The 17,254-nt window shown below is 49.2% G+C and overlaps 2 pseudogenes; both read right to left on the bottom strand.

Moving 5' to 3' along the window:
* Positions 1 to 438: 438 nt before the first annotated feature.
* Positions 439 to 4,321, bottom strand: LOC134949770 (anoctamin-5-like; annotated as a pseudogene).
* Positions 4,322 to 5,815: 1,494 nt separating this feature from the next.
* Positions 5,816 to 16,033, bottom strand: LOC134949769 (anoctamin-5-like; annotated as a pseudogene).
* Between the last annotated feature and the right edge of the window lie 1,221 nt (positions 16,034 to 17,254).

Below are 17,254 nucleotides of genomic sequence, written 5' to 3'. Positions count from 1 at the left end.
AAAAAAAAAAAAAACACACAAGTGAAGTCACACGACGAGTGTTTAACTTTTTCAGGCAATCACAATATAAGTATACTACTAACTATACTGGTGGTCAGTGTGGTCAGGTCACTGGTCAGTCACACTGGCAGTGGCACTCCTGCAGCAAAAGTGTGCACTGTTTAATTTTAATATAATATGTACTCCTGGCTCCTGCTATAACCTATAACTGGCACTGCAGTGCTCCCCAGTCTCCCCCACAATTATAAGCTGTGTGAGCTGAGCAGTCAGACAGATATATAATATATATAGATGATGCAGCACACTGGCCTGAGCCTGAGCAGTGCACACAGATATGGTATGTGACTGACTGAGTCACTGTGTGTATCGCTTTTTTCAGGCAGAGAACGGATATATTAAATAAACTGCACTGTGTGTCTGGTGGTCACTCACTATATAATATATTATGTACTCCTGGCTCCTGCTATAACCTATAACTGGCACTGCAGTAGTGCTCCCCAGTCTCCCCCACAATTATAAGCTGTGTGAGCTGAGCAGTCAGACAGATATATATAATATTATATATAGATAATAGATGATGCAGCACACTGGCCTGAGCCTGAGCAGTGCACACAGATATGGTATGTGACTGAGTCACTGTGTGCTGTGTATCGCTTTTTTCAGGCAGAGAACGGATTATAAAGTAAACTGCACTGTCCTCACTAGTAAACTCTCTCCACTCAGTCTCTACACTTCTACAGTAACAGTACTCCTCCTAGTCAGCTCCAGTAAATCTCTCTCAGTCTCTTATAATCTAAATGGAGAGGACGCCAGCCACGTCCTCTCCCTATCAATCTCAATGCACGTGTGAAAATGGCGGCGACGCGCGGCTCCTTATATAGAATCCGAGTCTCGCGATAGAATCCGAGCCTCGCGAGAATCCGACAGCGTCATGATGACGTTCGGGCGCGCTCGGGTTAACCGAGCAAGGCGGGAAGATCCGAGTCGCTCGGACCCGTGAAAAAAAACATGAAGTTCTGGCGGGTTCGGATTCAGAGAAACCGAACCCGCTCATCTCTAGTTTTTACCTCCATAATTATTATAAATGCCATTTATGCAGCCACTATATGCCAGAACTGCATGGTGTGTAAGTATCTCTTCTCGTGGTCGGGAGGATAACGATAGTCTCTGTACCTGCAAAATGTAACATTCATTATATTCTCCAGCGGCATGCTGATGTTATTGAAATCAGTGATGTCAAACACGGACAGACTGCTGCTGATATAACCCGAATCGCCGCTTTCCGAGTAGGCGTAATAGTACACCAGGCGGGGGATCATGTCGGAAGTAAAGGCGACAATAAAAGCATTCGTCACCACGGACAGAATGGCCACTGCGTTGAGGATCTCCTGCCACACCCCGATGCTGTGGGCTTTGGCAGCAAACGGGCGCCTGAACTGCGTGGTCAGTTTCCAGGAGTCAACGCGGATTTCCAGGATGTTGTTGAGCAGAGCGAGAAGCGGCGCCAGTGGGAAAGACGCCACGAACAACATGATGAACCCAAACTGAATTACCATTTCAAGGTATTCATAGAAGAGGCCCAGAGGACCAAACACCTGCAGCTCGTAGTCCTGCTCCCAGCGGCTGTATAAATTATCTGGGCTGTGAGTGGTTTTCCGTCTCCTCCACCAGTTCATCATCCACGGAACAAGGGCCTCTTGAATATTCCCCCAGATCTGCTTTCCAGCCATGACGATAGTGAGCTGAGTGTTGAGTTCTATCAGACAGCCCGCCCGATCGCACTCCTCATTGCACCAGCGGCTGAACATATAGGTGTATTCTCCGGGGAAACCCACAAACTTGCCCTTGAAGAACGCCACGTAGAAACAAGACGAATAGTAATTGACGAACTGGAAGAGGAACATTTTCATGGGGAAGCGGTTCTCGTACTCCAGGTGCGTCCTCGGGATTTCCATGTCGGTAATCCAGATCGCCACGCGTTAATACAGGAAGTTCAGGATCATGATCATGATAAAGTTCAGACAGGACGCGGTCACTGAGGTGGCCAGCTGCGGGGTCAGCAATCCGCTGATGGGTTCCAGCATGTCGTTGTTCTCCATGACGTTGGCGAACGCAGCATAGACGGCCAGCCGTACACTATAACCGCGATCGTGCTGGCTATGATCAGGGTGATCCAGAAGAGCACCATGGTTCCAGAGAAGCAGAACCGTGCTACCTTGCTAGTTACGGGCAGGTAAGGCTCCAGGTGGCGTTGTAAGTCCCGTTGCTCAGTAGCTTCTTCAGTCCAAACTTTCTCTTATCTTCTGATGTTCCGTACGGGCAGCGGGAGAGGATGTAATACACTATCCTGTTCCTGGTGGCCGGGGAGAAGAACGTGTTCTCATCATGGATGAGGAACAGCTCCTGTCGCTGCTTGCTGAATGGGGCGGTGAAATAGTCCGGCTCCGGGTTCATGACTTTGTCCGGCAGTCTGAAGAGCTTCAACACGTAATTCAAAGGGTTGCCAGCTTTGTCGTCCAGGTCATTCTCCTTAATGGGCACCTTAATGTTCAGCACCTCCGCGTAGGTGGAGAGGACCTCCCAGGGTGCGTGGATTTTAACAAAATAGATTTTTCCATTTTCAGATTCCTTCTTGTCTTCAGTCTCTAGCTCCAGCCCTAGGCAATACTAGGCAAATGATGCCCCAAACTCACCCAGTTGCTGCCAGCAGATGTAACTTACGCCCCTCACACACACAGATGCCATCCCTGTCCCCACTGATCCCTATTACTAACACATAGCACATATATGTCTGACTTTCATCACTGTTAGTTACCTGTGTCTATAGGAACATAAGGGTCTTCTGTCCCCTGGACACCGGCATAGTCAGCGGACCCAGCCTGGAGGGACGACAGCTAGGGGAAAAGAGACATTGTCACCGTGTGCCCACTCCTTCCACGACGGGGAAAGTTGGCACACCGGGGTGGCCGCGACGTTCACCGGTTAGGTGAATGTCATCACTGGCCCGGGCGCCTCAGCCACCCAAACGTCACCTACTCGGCACTTGCGCACCTAGGTGAAAGCGAGCCCGCTAGGCCTAGCCGGGTTTCGCCAACCTACGCTCAATGCGAACCAAGACACACACACACAGAGTATACTCACACTGGAACTCTTGTCAGCTTGCCTGCCGTGAGTCGCTGTTCCTGGAAAGAGAATGACAGCAGCCTCCCTACAAACTAATAAACGGCAAACAACGGAACTGAGCCAATTTACTTTCAATTCTAAACAGTACAACCTGGTTAGCTACTTTATCTAACTCCAGCAAACAGTACAAGCAAATACAGGGTGACAGAATGACAATAGCACGAAATGTGAATTACCTCTCTAGTCCGGTCTGGTGAAGATTCAGCTGCTTCACGCCTGGAGGATAAGTGCTGGTGCAACCCAATCCCCTATGGGGGGGTGCCGCACACTCTAGACTCACGGAAATGACCGTGGGAGGCCGGACAGTCTCTCCACAGTTCCTCCAGACCCCAAAGTGGTGACGATGTGCCAACCCCGGACTAGAGCTCCCTACAGTAGAGATCACAACCCAATCCTATCCTTACCGTGGCCAAATGTCAATATTACCCCTCGGGCCTAATGCCCGCCTCCCTAGGGCCGCAGGCCTAGCGCCTGCCCTTCAGGTGAGAGGTAGCCTTGGCCTAATGCCAAGGCTACTTGTACCAGTTGTGGCCTCCTTACTCCTAACTGTGCCACAGGCCTAGTGCCTGACTGCAGCCTCAGGCCTAGTGCCTGCCTGTCAAGTGGGGTGTAGACTTGGCCTAATACCAAGTCTACTTATGCTGGTTGTGAACTCCCTCCTTACTGCGTCACAGGCCTAGTGCCTGCCTACAGGGGGGGGGAATTAGTAATCCCGGCCTAATGCCAGGATTACTTAATTGTGCGGGGCCCCTCTTTTCCTACCTGCTGCTCGGATCTATTGCCCGTCTGTGGCCACAGGCCTACTGCCTGACACCCTGGTCGTCTACGGGGAGTCCACGCTTGGCACGAGGCTGCTTACCCTGGCCGTAGGGAGAGGCTGCAGTGGGGAGCTTCGTCAGCTCTTTTGCTACCCACACACTGCAGCACTCTCCGCCGGACCTCCGCGCTGGATCCCGGGCTCCACCTCCTCTTCTTTCCGCCGCCGCCGCTTCTTCTCCTTCTCTGGCCACCACTTCCTCTTCTTCCCGCCGCCGCTTCTTCCGTCATTGCCAGGCCTTCTTCCGCCGTCTTCTTCTCTTCTGGAGCTCTTCACCACTCCGTCTCCGGCGCCCAACTGACTGCTCCCGCTCCGCAGCATCTGTTATATGACGCTGGGAGGGGGCGGAGCTATGATGCGACGTGCCCTGATTGGCTTGTCGCGGCCCGTTCTTATTGGCTGACCGGGCGCGAGCCGCGATTGGCTCACGCCCGGTGCCAAATTCAAATGGCCGCAACGCGATTGGAGGGGCTTGAATCCCAGCGGATGCAAGCCCCTCCGTGACGGAAGCGCGCCGCGATGCCACTTCCTGCCGCATACCGCCGCTGCCTGCCCGGGGAAAACGGAGGTAAGAGACCTCCCTCGTTCCCCCAGCCTGGTGCCCGCTCACACCTACACCTGCTATAGGCACAGGTGAGTAGGCCTGTGTAAGTCACACATGTCACCCCAGTACTATTCTCACACAGTATATTTAGTATAACACTCAGTATGTAACTAGCGCTATATAGGGTGTGATATAGACAGTATAGTTGTATGTATGTCATGCTTGTAGAGGTCTGTATGTTGTGTATTATGTACTGTGCGCCCTTATAAATGCTGAGGTATACTTGTGTCTATGGCTCTATTTGGCCAAATAATATCGTTTATTTGTACTTAGTAACAACTCTTACAATAAGGAAGATGGCGCTTACCTTCAGTTGCCACAATAGGTGCTCCCTGACCAGCCGTAATAATGAGAAATATCCACAAAAATGTCTGTAAGCACGAGAACATCTCTGCATGTCTTTCTCCGCCAAAAACTACCTATCAAAATGCTAACACTCTAACAGTCTGTGACATCACCCTGGCCTCAGCTGCATTGTGATGCGGCTGTGATGTCATAATGACAGGAAGGGGCTGGGGCCTTATTAGGCATTTCACAGTGCAGTGTATAGAGGCACATTATATAACACGGTAGCATAATGTATTACAGTACAGCACAGGAACACAGGGCAGCCTATGATATCACAGTATAGCACAGCAATGCAGGACTGGTTGTGTTCTACTTTCCACTATATATCCTGCTAAGTGCAAACAAGAGTTCTGATAAAAGGGACAGGTCTGCAAGTTATTGTCACTCTATTGGCTGTGCTAATATAGCATATTACTGTCTATTAGTGTGTCAGTAAAATCATATTCTCATACGCTGACAGCAGAGTGCCTGTATTAACCCTTTCTATTATACTGGTAATAACTAATCCTCCTGTTGTCTACTGTAGGTAAATAAACTGTAACATTGAATGTTATTCAGGTTTATTAGTAAACCAAAAAAGCCCACTAATGGGTAAAATCATGTTGCACTGTGGGTAGGGCAGATGTAACATGTCCGGAGAGAGTTAGAATTGGGTGGGTTATATTGTTTCTGTGCAGGGTAAATACTGGCTGCTTTATTTTTACACTGCAATGTAGATTTCCGTTTGAACACACCCCACCCAAATCCAACTCTCTCTGCACATGTTACACCTGCCCCACCTGCAGTGCACATGGTTTTGCCCATTAGTGGGCTTTTTCGGTTTGCTAACAACTTTGAATAGGGCGCTTTATCTGTAAATGATATCACTGAGTTACCAGATGTAAATGCAGAAGGCCAGCATTACCGCCAATGAGAAGAAGCAGAAACATGTAGCGGCAATCAGCAATCCTGCAAGAAAGAAACAGGTTCTGTGAATAAGTGTCATGTCATTTACAGCCGTGTTACACGTGGATCAATTCCTTATATGAAACAATTCTGAAAACAGCTTTGTTGTCACTAGTAAGTGCAGAATATGCTGAAGCTCAGCGTATATCATTTCCTAGAAATCCTGCGTTTGCCCCTGATGGTGTGTAACCGTCACATGTATTTTGGGGAGTAACCTGCGCCCTAACCTGGGAATGCCTCACTGAGTACTCTGCACCTGCTGATATATTATATTCAGCAGCACAAAGCTGATTTATGGGCATAAGCGCAATAGAATCAGAATCAGCTTTATTGGCCAGGTGTACTCACGTACACTAGGAATTCTTTGTGGTACAATGCATCGCCAAGCAGCAACATGAAGGGGGAGTACATAGCATAAGAAGGGGGAAGAACATAGCATACATTACACACATCACACGTATGAGTTGATACTGCACATTGCAACTGTACAATAGACTCAACATATTAGACATATTATACATGTAAGACTAAACACAAAGGCTGCTTGGCAGAGCAGCACCGAGGCAGCCATCCGCGGCGCCAACTAGAACTCAAACAATGCACATAATACAGAAGATTTAAGTATTACATCAAAAGATAAACCACACAGACAATAAAGACAGAAAGCATAATGCAGGGTTGGTGTAAGCATTTCTGGTAATAACCTCCAGGGGTTGTGTATTCCACCCTCACAAGGTACCAGGTGCGGCAGCCATCTTAGGCGCACTGCGTAGGATTACCCAGGGTGGAATAGTCCACCCCTAGAAGAGAACACAAAACGGGGAGATTGCAGAGTCCTTAGGTTCAGAGTAGGGTTCCAATAAAACCATCAGGTCCATGTATTTTTCATCCCATCCACAAGTTTACCAGATAAGGCAGCCATGTTGGGTGCACTACGAAGGTTACACAGTGGGAGATGAGCCATACAAGGGCCAAATGCATTTATGGGAAAACTGACACGTGTGTAGGAGTATGCTATACCCTGCATGGAAAGATCCAAATGAAGCACACCCTGCCCATGGAGGAACCATCCGAGGCAGCCATGTGAGGCGCACTGTGTAGGTTACTGCTGGCAGGGTGTGCAACCAATGGAGGTACACATTACAGGAATAGCACACAGTGGGGGGAAAGTACCCTGTAAGAAGAAAGAAGAGAAAGACACATTTGCAGGAAAACATTAATTTGTGAAAATGATAAATGTCCTGGTCACAAGAGAGCAGTGCGGGTGGGTGTGAGAGTGTGGGGAGCAGTGCAGGTGGGTGTGAGAGTGTGGGGATGCAGGTGGGTGTGAGAGTGTGGGGAGCACACTAATGTCCAATGGAACTGACCAAGCAAAATCTGGTCCTGATGCGCACGCCCCTCAGTTCCCTGCTCAGCTTGAGGGGTAGTCTTGGGGGCAGTCATGATGTTCTTGGACAGAGAAGTAGTAGGCATTGGTCCTGGTGTTCTCAAGGCAGAGGTGAGGAGAGGCCACATGATGGTCCTGAGTTGCAGTGTTTGGGGAAATTGTTTTATTCAAGATTTTAGCGTAGTCCAAATCCAGTTCAAACTCCGGTTCTAACTCCATTCTTAAAACACATTCTTAACAAATGCATTCTTCACAATTGCAAGCAGGCCAAGTCCTGACTGCAGGCCTTGATAATATTGCTCTTAAATGCTCCAACTATATCAGCTCGCAAAGGGGGAGGTAAGCAATCAGAAGTTCAGCTAATTAACAGAGGTTATTTTGCATTGAAGAAGGGTCACAGACATTTGCAGACAAACTTCCTTGGGGTGTGAAAAGTGTAGCCAGAGAGAGATGAGAGACTCAGATATACAAGCATGAAGATGGTGTTTTTACCTCCATAATTATTATAAATGCCATTTTTGCAGCCAGTATATGCCAGAACTGCATGGTGTGTAAGTATCTCTTCTCGTGGTTGGGAGGATAACGATAGTCTCTGTACCTGCAAAATGTAACATTCATTATATTCTCCAGCGGCATGCTGATGTTATTGAAATCATTGATGTCAAACACGGACAGACTGCTGCTGATATAACCCGAATCGCCGCTTTCCGAGTAGGCGTAATAGTACACCAGGCGGGGGATCATGTCGGAAGTAAAGGCGACAATAAAAGCATTCGTCACCACGGACAGAATGGCCACTGCGTTCAGGATCTCCTGCCACACCCCGATGCTGTGGGCTTTGGCCTCCACCAGTTCATCATCCACGGAACAAGGGCCTCTTGAATATTCCCCCAGATCTGCTTGTTAGGCGCCGGGGTCCGCTCGTCGGTGCGGCCCGGCGCCTAGCAACCAGGGACGCCGTACGCGGACAGCCGCCGGCTCCCTGGCAACGCTGGACGCCGGGCGCACTGAGCCGCACGGACCCTAGCAACGGGGACGCCACTGATGGACCGCGTTCCCCGTTGCTGGGTCCAGGGTTTAATGAACCTACACCTGTTTCCTGGCCGTGCAGCAAGGCAGCTGCACGGCATGTAGGTAATTAGCCCTGTCAGCACCTGATTGGAGGACTCCTGTTCATATGCACTCTCAGGGCTTCTCACAGACGCCGGTAATAGCTTCCTGCATGCTGTCTCTGTTTGCTGAGAGTCTGTTCCAGTCTTCCTGTATCCGGTCATTCCAGTATTCGGAAGTCCTGAACTCGGAAGTTGTCATCTTATTCCTGGAGTCCTGACTAATCACCTTATAACATCCAGTGGTGTTCGTGAGTCGCGGCTTTGCCGTGTGTTGCGGCTTGTCCGCTTTATTATTAATTATTTGTGTTTTGGAGCATTTCGCGGAGGGTTCCGCTTCCACAGGTCCACTCTGGTATCCAGCAGTGCTGGGTAGGAGTATTGGACAAGTGGATTTTGGTTGTCCTTTTCCCTGGCGGGTTTCCGCACATACTTCAGGTTTTGTTAGTTAGCTTGTTGCCCCTGGCCTGTTGTCAGTCAGAGGTCCTCTTGTTATCATCCTGCCTCGGATTTCCCTTTGTCTCTCACTAAGACCGGGGGGCACCGGAGTTGGGCAGACATAATCCGCCCTTCAAACGTGGCTGCCAGGGGCTCAAGAAACCATAGTCTCGCAGGGGATTTCCGATAGCACGGGTGAGACAATAGAGTTAGGGCGCCAGGGGCAACTAGTCTTTCCTGCTCCCGTTACCTGCATTCCATTCCAGCGCTCTGGTCCTTGTCATAAAATCTCCTCCGGTCAGGAGTGCTGGAATCATAACATTATTACCGGCCATACCAAAACTTAAAATTAAACGGAGTTTAATTTTTTCTTATTCAGTTTTTGTAAGAAATTGTCGGCCTCATGAATCCAACAGGGTTAGGACCAAATCCTGGTCAGCTCTTAGTCAGTCAGATTCAAGAACTTACTCAGATGGTTCAGGATCTTTCCCTTTGGGTGAAGTCGCAGGAAGATCTTTTACGAACTTCCCCGAGGGTAGTTCCTGAACCAAAAATGCATTTGCCTGACCGTTTTTCTGGTGATAGAAAAGAGTTTTTTAATTTTAAAGAATCCTGTAAACTTTATTTTCGTTTAAGACCGATCTCCTCGGGTACTGAATCTCAGCGGGTCGGGATTATTATTTCTTTGCTCCAGGGGGATCCCCAGACTTGGGCATTTGGTTTAAAAGCAGATGATCCGGTGTTTTTGTCAGTAGACGCCTTTTTTGGGTCTTTAGGACTGTTATATGATGACCCTGATAGAGAGGCATCCGCGGAAGGTCAATTGCGCGCTCTCAGACAGGGTAGGAATCCTGCAGAGGTTTATTGTACGGAGTTTCGCCGGTGGTCGAACGACTGTGGCTGGAATGACCTAGCCCTGCGCAGTCAGTTTCGCCTCGGCTTATCAGAATCTATTAAAGACAGTCTCCTCCAGTATCCCGCTCCTGAGACTCTCGATAAACTCATGGAGCTTTCTATTAAGATTGATCGTCGTCTCAGAGAGCGGAAGGCTGAAAAAGGAGCATCGGTCAGGTCATCTCCATGTGTATATTCCATCCCTGAGGACATAGAGGAGCCCATGCAGATGGGTCTCTCCCGGTTGTCTCCTGAAGAGAGAGCCAGAAGGCAAAACTCTGGTCTTTGTTTGTACTGTGGGGGTAAGGGACATTTTGCTCGTAATTGTCCGAATAAGTCGGGAAACGCCTTGACCAGGTGAATTGTGAGGGGGTTCACCTAGGTCTGCAGCTTATCTCCTCAAATAACTCCCTTTTAGTCCTAGCTAAGGTTTCCTTTGGCAGCCTCAGTTCCTCGGTGTCGGCTTTTGTCGACAGTGGAGCCGCAGGAAACTTTATGGATTTAACTTGGGCTAAGGCCTTAGGCATTCCTCAGTTATCTTTGGGTAGGTGTGTCACCATGCATGGCTTAGATGGGAGTCCACTGTCCAATGGGGTTATTTCCCTCTGTACACCCCCTGTACTACTTACGGTAGGAGCTCTTCATTCTGAAAAAATCGAGTTCTTCCTTACCCATTGCCCAGCAGTTCCAGTGGTTCTGGGTCACCCTTGGCTGGCCTTTCACAATCCCACCATTGATTGGCGGTCAGGGGAGATTTCTCAATGGGGTGCCTTCTGTGATAAGGAATGTATTTCGTTTCCAGTCAGAATAGCTGCTGCCATTCCAGAACTCATTCCCGTGGAGTACCAGGAGTTTGCTGATGTGTTCTCCAAGGGCAATGCAGACATTCTGCCTCCCCATCGGCCTTATGATTGCGCCATTGAGCTAATTCCTGGTGCCGCATCGCCAAAGGGAAGGTTATATGCTTTATCCGGGCCAGAAACTGCGGCCATGAATGACTATGTTAAAGAGAGCCTAGGGAAAGGATTTATTAGGCCATCTAAATCTCCTTTAAGTGCAGGCTTCTTCTTTGTGGAGAAAATGGATGGCTCGCTCAGACCTTGCATTGACTATAGAGCACTAAATAAAATCTCAGTTAAAAATACTTATCCTCTGCCGCTGATTTCTGTCCTCTTTGATCAGCTGCGTTCGGTTGTGATTTTTTCCAAAATTGATCTAAGAGGAGCGTATAACCTCATCCGAATCAGGTCCGGAGATGAGTGGAAGACAGCCTTCAGTACTCAGTCGGGTCACTACGAGTACCTAGTGATGCCGTTCGGCTTGTCTAACGCTCCAGCAGTTTTCCAGGACCTCATTAACGATGTGCTCCGTGACTTCCTAGGGAAATTCGTGGTCGTTTACTTAGACGACATCCTGATTTATTCTGACTCTATTGAACAACATGTTACCCAGGTGCGTCAGGTTCTTCAAAAGTTACGTGAGAATCATCTATATGCCAAACTGGAAAAATGCGAGTTTCATGTCACGGAGGTATCTTTTTTAGGGTACATTATTTCCCCTCGGGGATTTTTCATGGAACCAAAGAAGCTCCAGACCATCCTTAGTTGGGCGCAAATCACCAATTTAAAAGCAATTCAGCGCTTTTTAGGGTTTGCGAATTATTACAGGAGGTTCATTCATTCTTTTTCCGACCTGGTTGCTCCCATTGTGGCCCTGACAAAGAAAGGAGCGGATCCTACCAACTGGTCGCGTGAAGCGGAGTTGTCCTTTCGGGCCTTGAAACAAGCTTTTGTCTCGGCTCCAGTCCTCAGACATCCCAATCCAGGATTGCCCTTCGTTGTGGAGGTTGATGCCTCGGAGGTTGGAGTAGGGGCTATACTATCTCAAAAGGATCCAGAGTCTCTGGAACTACATCCTTGTGCCTTTATGTCCAGGAAATTCTCCTCCGCTGAATCCAACTATGACGTTGGTAACCGGGAATTACTGGCAATAAAATGGGCTTTCGAGGAGTGGAGGCATTGGCTGGAGGGAGCAACACATACCATTTCAGTATTGACTGACCATAAGAATCTGCAATACATCGAATCAGCTAAGCGGCTGAATGCCCGGCAGGCTCGTTGGGCTTTGTTCTTTTCTCGTTTCAAATTTATTATAACTTTCAGGCCAGGTTCCAAGAATACCAAGGCAGATACTCTGTCACGCAGTTTTCTTCCGGTTCATGATAACAGTCCTGTTACTCCCATACTTCCATCTTCAGTCATTTGGGCAGGCCTCACACAAGATTTATTTACCCAGTTAAAACAGCTTCAACACCAAACTCCTGGAAATACTCCTGCTGGTCGTCTTTACGTCCCTGAGTTCTTGAGAGCTACTGTTTTGACTGAGTTCCATGATAACAAAGTTTCCGGGCATCCAGGGATCTCTAAGACATTGGAGTTAGTCTCCCGCTCAGTATGGTGGCCTGGTCTTTCTAAAGACGTTAAGGAGTTTGTTTCTTCATGTCAGGTTTGTGCACAGCATAAGGTTCCCCGTTCCTTGCCTATCGGGCAACTTATGCCCTTGAATGTCCCTCTCAGGCCATGGTCTCATATTTCCATGGATTTTGTGGTGGACCTTCCCCTTTCAGCTGGATGCAGAGTCATTTGGGTGGTAGTAGACCGTTTTAGCAAGATGGCTCATTTCATTGCCCTTCCCCGACTGCCATCTGCCCAAGGATTGGCAGTGTTGTTTCTCCGCCATGTTTTCAGACTTCATGGGTTGCCCACTGATATTGTTTCTGATCGGGGTCCACAATTCATTGCACAATTCTGGAAGTGTTTTTGTGCTTCATTAAAGATGAGATTGTCATTAACATCTGGTTACCACCCACAGTCCAACGGGCAAACCGAGCGAGTTAACCAATCATTGAAACAGTATTTGCGTTTGTACTCAGCCAAACTCCAGAATGATTGGTCCGAGTTTCTTCCATTGGCGGAGTTTGCTTACAATAATTCTTGTCATTCCTCCACCAACGTGTCTCCATTCTTTTCAGTTTTTGGTTTTCACCCCAGAGCTAATTCTTTTTTTCAACATTCCTCAGTTTCCTCGCTGACCTTAACCTCCCATCTCAGAGCCATTTGGAAAAAAGTGCACCTTGCTCTCAGAAAAGCGGCCTTTCGAGAGAAAAATTTTTCTGACCGGCTCCGACGTCCTTGCAATTTTAAGGTGGGAGATAGGGTATGGTTGTCGACTCGTAACATTAGACTTCGACAATCTTCAGCTAGGTTGGGACCCAAATTTATTGGACCATTTCATATCATTAAAAAAGTTAACCCAGTTGCTTTCCGGTTACGTTTACCAAAATCTCTTCGGATTGGTAATACGTTTCATTGCTCCCTGTTGAAGCCATACATTTCTTCCAATAAATTTCCTCTGAAGATCTCTCAGGGAAGATCTCCAGTGGATGTACAGGGACAACAGGAGTTCCTGGTGGAGAAGGTTCTCGATTCCAAGTTGTCCAGGGGCCGGCTTTATTTTCTGGTTCACTGGAGAGGTTATGGTCCAGAGGAAAGGTCCTGGGTCCTGGATAAGGATCTTCATGCCCCAAGGCTCAAGAGGGCATTTTTTCGGGAATTTCCTTGGAAGCCTGGCTTTAGGGGTTCCTTGACCCCTCCTCAAGGGGGGGTACTGTTAGGCGCCGGGGTCCGCTCGTCGGTGCGGCCCGGCGCCTAGCAACCAGGGACGCCGTACGCGGACAGCCGCCGGCTCCCTGGCAACGCTGGACGCCGGGCGCACTGAGCCGCACGGACCCTAGCAACGGGGACGCCACTGACGGACCGCGTTCCCCGTTGCTGGGTCCAGGGTTTAATGAACCTACACCTGTTTCCTGGCCGTGCAGCAAGGCAGCTGCACGGCATGTAGGTAATTAGCCCTGTCAGCACCTGATTGGAGGACTCCTGTTCATATGCACTCTCAGGGCTTCTCACAGACGCCGGTAATAGCTTCCTGCATGCTGTCTCTGTTTGCTGAGAGTCTGTTCCAATCTTGCTGTATCCGGTCATTCCAGTATTCGGAAGTCCTGAACTCGGAAGTTGTCATCTTATTCCTGGAGTCCTGACTAATCACCTTATAACATCCAGTGGTGTTCGTGAGTCGCGGCTTTGCCGTGTGTTGCGGCTTGTCCGCTTTATTATTTATTATTTGTGTTTTGGAGCATTTCGCGGAGGGTTCCGCTTCCACAGGTCCACTCTGGTATCCAGCGGTGCTGGGTAGGAGTATTGGACAAGTGGATTTTGGTTGTCCTTTTCCCTGGCGGGTTTCCGCACATACTTCAGGTTTTGTGAGTTAGCTTGTTGCCCCTGGCCTGTTGTCAGTCAGAGGTCCTCTTGTTATCATCCTGCCTCGGATTTCCCTTTGTCTCTCACTAAGACCGGGGGGCACCGGAGTTGGGCAGACATAATCCGCCCTTCAAACGTGGCTGCCAGGGGCTCAAGAAACCATAGTCTCGCAGGGGATTTCCGATAGCACGGGTGAGACAATAGAGTTAGGGCGCCAGGGGCAACTAGTCTTTCCTGCTCCCGTTACCTGCATTCCATTCCAGCGCTCTGGTCCTTGTCATAAAATCTCCTCCGGTCAGGAGTGCTGGAATCATAACACTGCTTTCCAGCCATGACGATAGTGAACTGAGTGGTGAGTTCTATCAGACAGCCGGCCGGATCGCACTCCTCATTGCGCCAGCGGCTGAACATATAGGTGTATTCTCCGGGGAAACCCACAAACTTGCCCTTGAAGAACGCCACGTAGAAACAAGACGAATAGTAATTGACGAACTGGAAGAGGGACATTTTCATGGTGAGGCGGTTCTCGTACTCCAGGTGCGTCCTCGGGATTTCCATGTCGGTAATCCAGATCGCCACGCGTTCATACAGGAAGTTCAGGATCATGATCATGATAAAGTTCAGACAGGACGCTGTCACTGAGGTGGCAGCTGCGGGGTCAGCAATCCGCTGATGGGTTCCAGCGTGTCGTTGTTCTCCATGACGCTGGCGAACGCAGCATAGACGGCCAGCCGATACACTATAACCGCGATCATGCTGGCTATGATCAGGGTGATCCAGAAGAGCACCATGGTTCCAGAGAAGCAGAACCGTGCTACCTTGCTAGTTACGGGCAGGTAAGGCTCCAGCTCCTGAGTGACTGGATTTTTTTTCTTCTGAGTACATTTGGCTTCATATTCCGGTCTTAGCTGAAGTTGTTGCTGTTCTTCTTCAAAATCCACCAAGTCCCATTCGTACTCCAGCCTGGCCTGTCTCCGCTTCCAAAACTCCAGGAACAAAGTTACCCATATTCCCATGAATATTGCAAAGAAAAGCGTTGCCACATTATCAAACAAATGAGAATACTGCGAGGGTTCACAGGTGGAGTTTAGCCTCCAGAACTCACATCTCTGATCGCCTAAAGGACACATGATAATCTGACCACCAATGTCCTTATCACAGATTTCTTTACTACTGTTGCTGTCATCCATGGTTACCAAGCCATAAAGGAAGCATAAAAATCCCACAACCGCAGCATAAAATAACATTTCCGTGTAGAAACCCAGCCAGGCAAAATAGATTCCGATCTTCTCTCCGTAATATTTCCTAATGAGGTCCAGAGGCTGCTCTTTGTAAAACTTGCCAAACCTAGCCCAATGACTGTACAGGGTGTAGCGCTCATTGTCGCACTTCTCCTCCGGAGACTTCTTCCAGTACTGACAATCATGGAGTGGAAAGGTGGCGTTGTAAGTCCCGTTGCTCAGTAGCCTCTTCAGTCCAAACTTTCTCTTATCTTCTGATGTTCCGTACGGGCAGCGGGAGAGGATGTAATACACTATCCTGTTCCTGGTGGCCGGGGAGAAGTACGTGTTCTCATCATGGATGAGGAACAGCTCCTGTCGCTGCTTGCTGAATGGGGCGGTGAAATAGTCCGGCTCCGGGTTCATGACTTTGTCCGGCAGTCTGAAGAGCTTCAACACGTAATTCAAAAGGTTGCCAGCTTTGTCGTCCAGGTCATTCTCCTTAATGGGCACCTTAATGTTCAGCACCTCCGCGTAGGTGGAGAGGACCTCCCAGGGTGCGTGGATTTTAACAAAATAGATTTTTCCATTTTCAGATTCCTTCTTGTCTTCAGTCTCTAGCTCCAGCCCTAGGCAATACTAGGCAAATGATGCCCCAAACTCACCCAGTTGCTGCCAGCAGATGTAACTTACCCCCCTCACACACAGATGCCGTCCCTGTCCCCACTGATCCCTATTACTAACACATAGCACATATATGTCTGACTTTCATCACTGTTAGTTACCTGTGTCTATAGGAACATAAGGGTCTTCTGTCCCCTGGACACCGGCATAGTCAGCGAACCCAGCCTGGAGGGACGACAGCTAGGGGAAAAGAGACATTGTCACCGTGTGCCCACTCCTTCCACGACGGGGAAAGTTGGCACACCGGTTAGGTGAATGTCATCACTGGCCCGCGGGCCTCAGCCACCCAAATGTCACCTACTCGGCACTTGCGCACCTAAGTGAAAGCGAGCCCGCTAGGCCTAGCCGGGTTTCGCCAACCGACGCTCAATGCGAACCAAGACACACACACACAGAGTATACTCACACTGGAACTCTTGTCAGCTTGCCTGCCGTGAGTCGCTGTTCCTGGAAAGAGAATGACAGCAGCCTCCCTACAAACTAATAAACGGCAAACAACGGAACTGAGCCAATTTACTTTAAATTCTAAACAGTACAACCTGGTTAACTACTTTATCTAACTCCAGCAAACAGTACAAGCAAATACAGGGTGACAGAATGACAATAGCACGAAATGTGAAAAACCTCTCTAGTCCGGTCTGGTGAAGATTCAGCTGCTTCGCGCCTGGAGGATAAGTGCTGGTGCAACCCAATCCCCTCTCTGGGGGGGCGCCGCACACTCTAGAGTCACGGAAATGACCGTGGGAGGCCGGACAGTCTCTCCACAGTTCCTCCAGACCCCAAAGTGGTGACGATGTGCCAACCCCGGACTAGAGCTCCCTACAGTAGAGATCACAACCCAATCCTATCCTTACCGTGGCCAAATGTCAATATTACCCCTCGGGCCTAATGCCCGCCTCCCTAGGGCCGCAGGCCTAGCGCCTGCCCTTCAGGTGAGAGGTAGCCTTGGCCTAATGCCAAGGCTACTTGTACCAGTTGTGGCCTCCTTACTCCTAACTGTGCCACAGGCCTAGTGCCTGACTGCAGCCTCAGGCCTAGTGCCTGCCTGTCAAGTGGGGTGTAGACTTGGCCTAATACCAAGTCTACTTTGCTGGTTGTGGACGCCTTCCTCCTAACTGCCACAGGCCTAGCACCTGACTGTAGCCTCAGGCCTAGTGCCTGCCTGCCAAATGGAGGTGGGGTGTAGACTTGGCCTAATACCAAGTCTACTTATGTTGGTTGTGAACTCCCTCCTTACTGCGTCACATGCCTAGTGCCTGCCTACTGGGGGGGAATTAGTAATCCCGGCCTAATACCAGGATTACTTAAT

The sequence above is a fragment of the Pseudophryne corroboree genome, chromosome 8, assembly GCF_028390025.1.
Source record: "Pseudophryne corroboree isolate aPseCor3 chromosome 8, aPseCor3.hap2, whole genome shotgun sequence".
Classification (NCBI taxonomy): domain Eukaryota; kingdom Metazoa; phylum Chordata; class Amphibia; order Anura; family Myobatrachidae; genus Pseudophryne; species Pseudophryne corroboree.
This window is presented reverse-complemented; position numbering and strand designations above follow the sequence as displayed.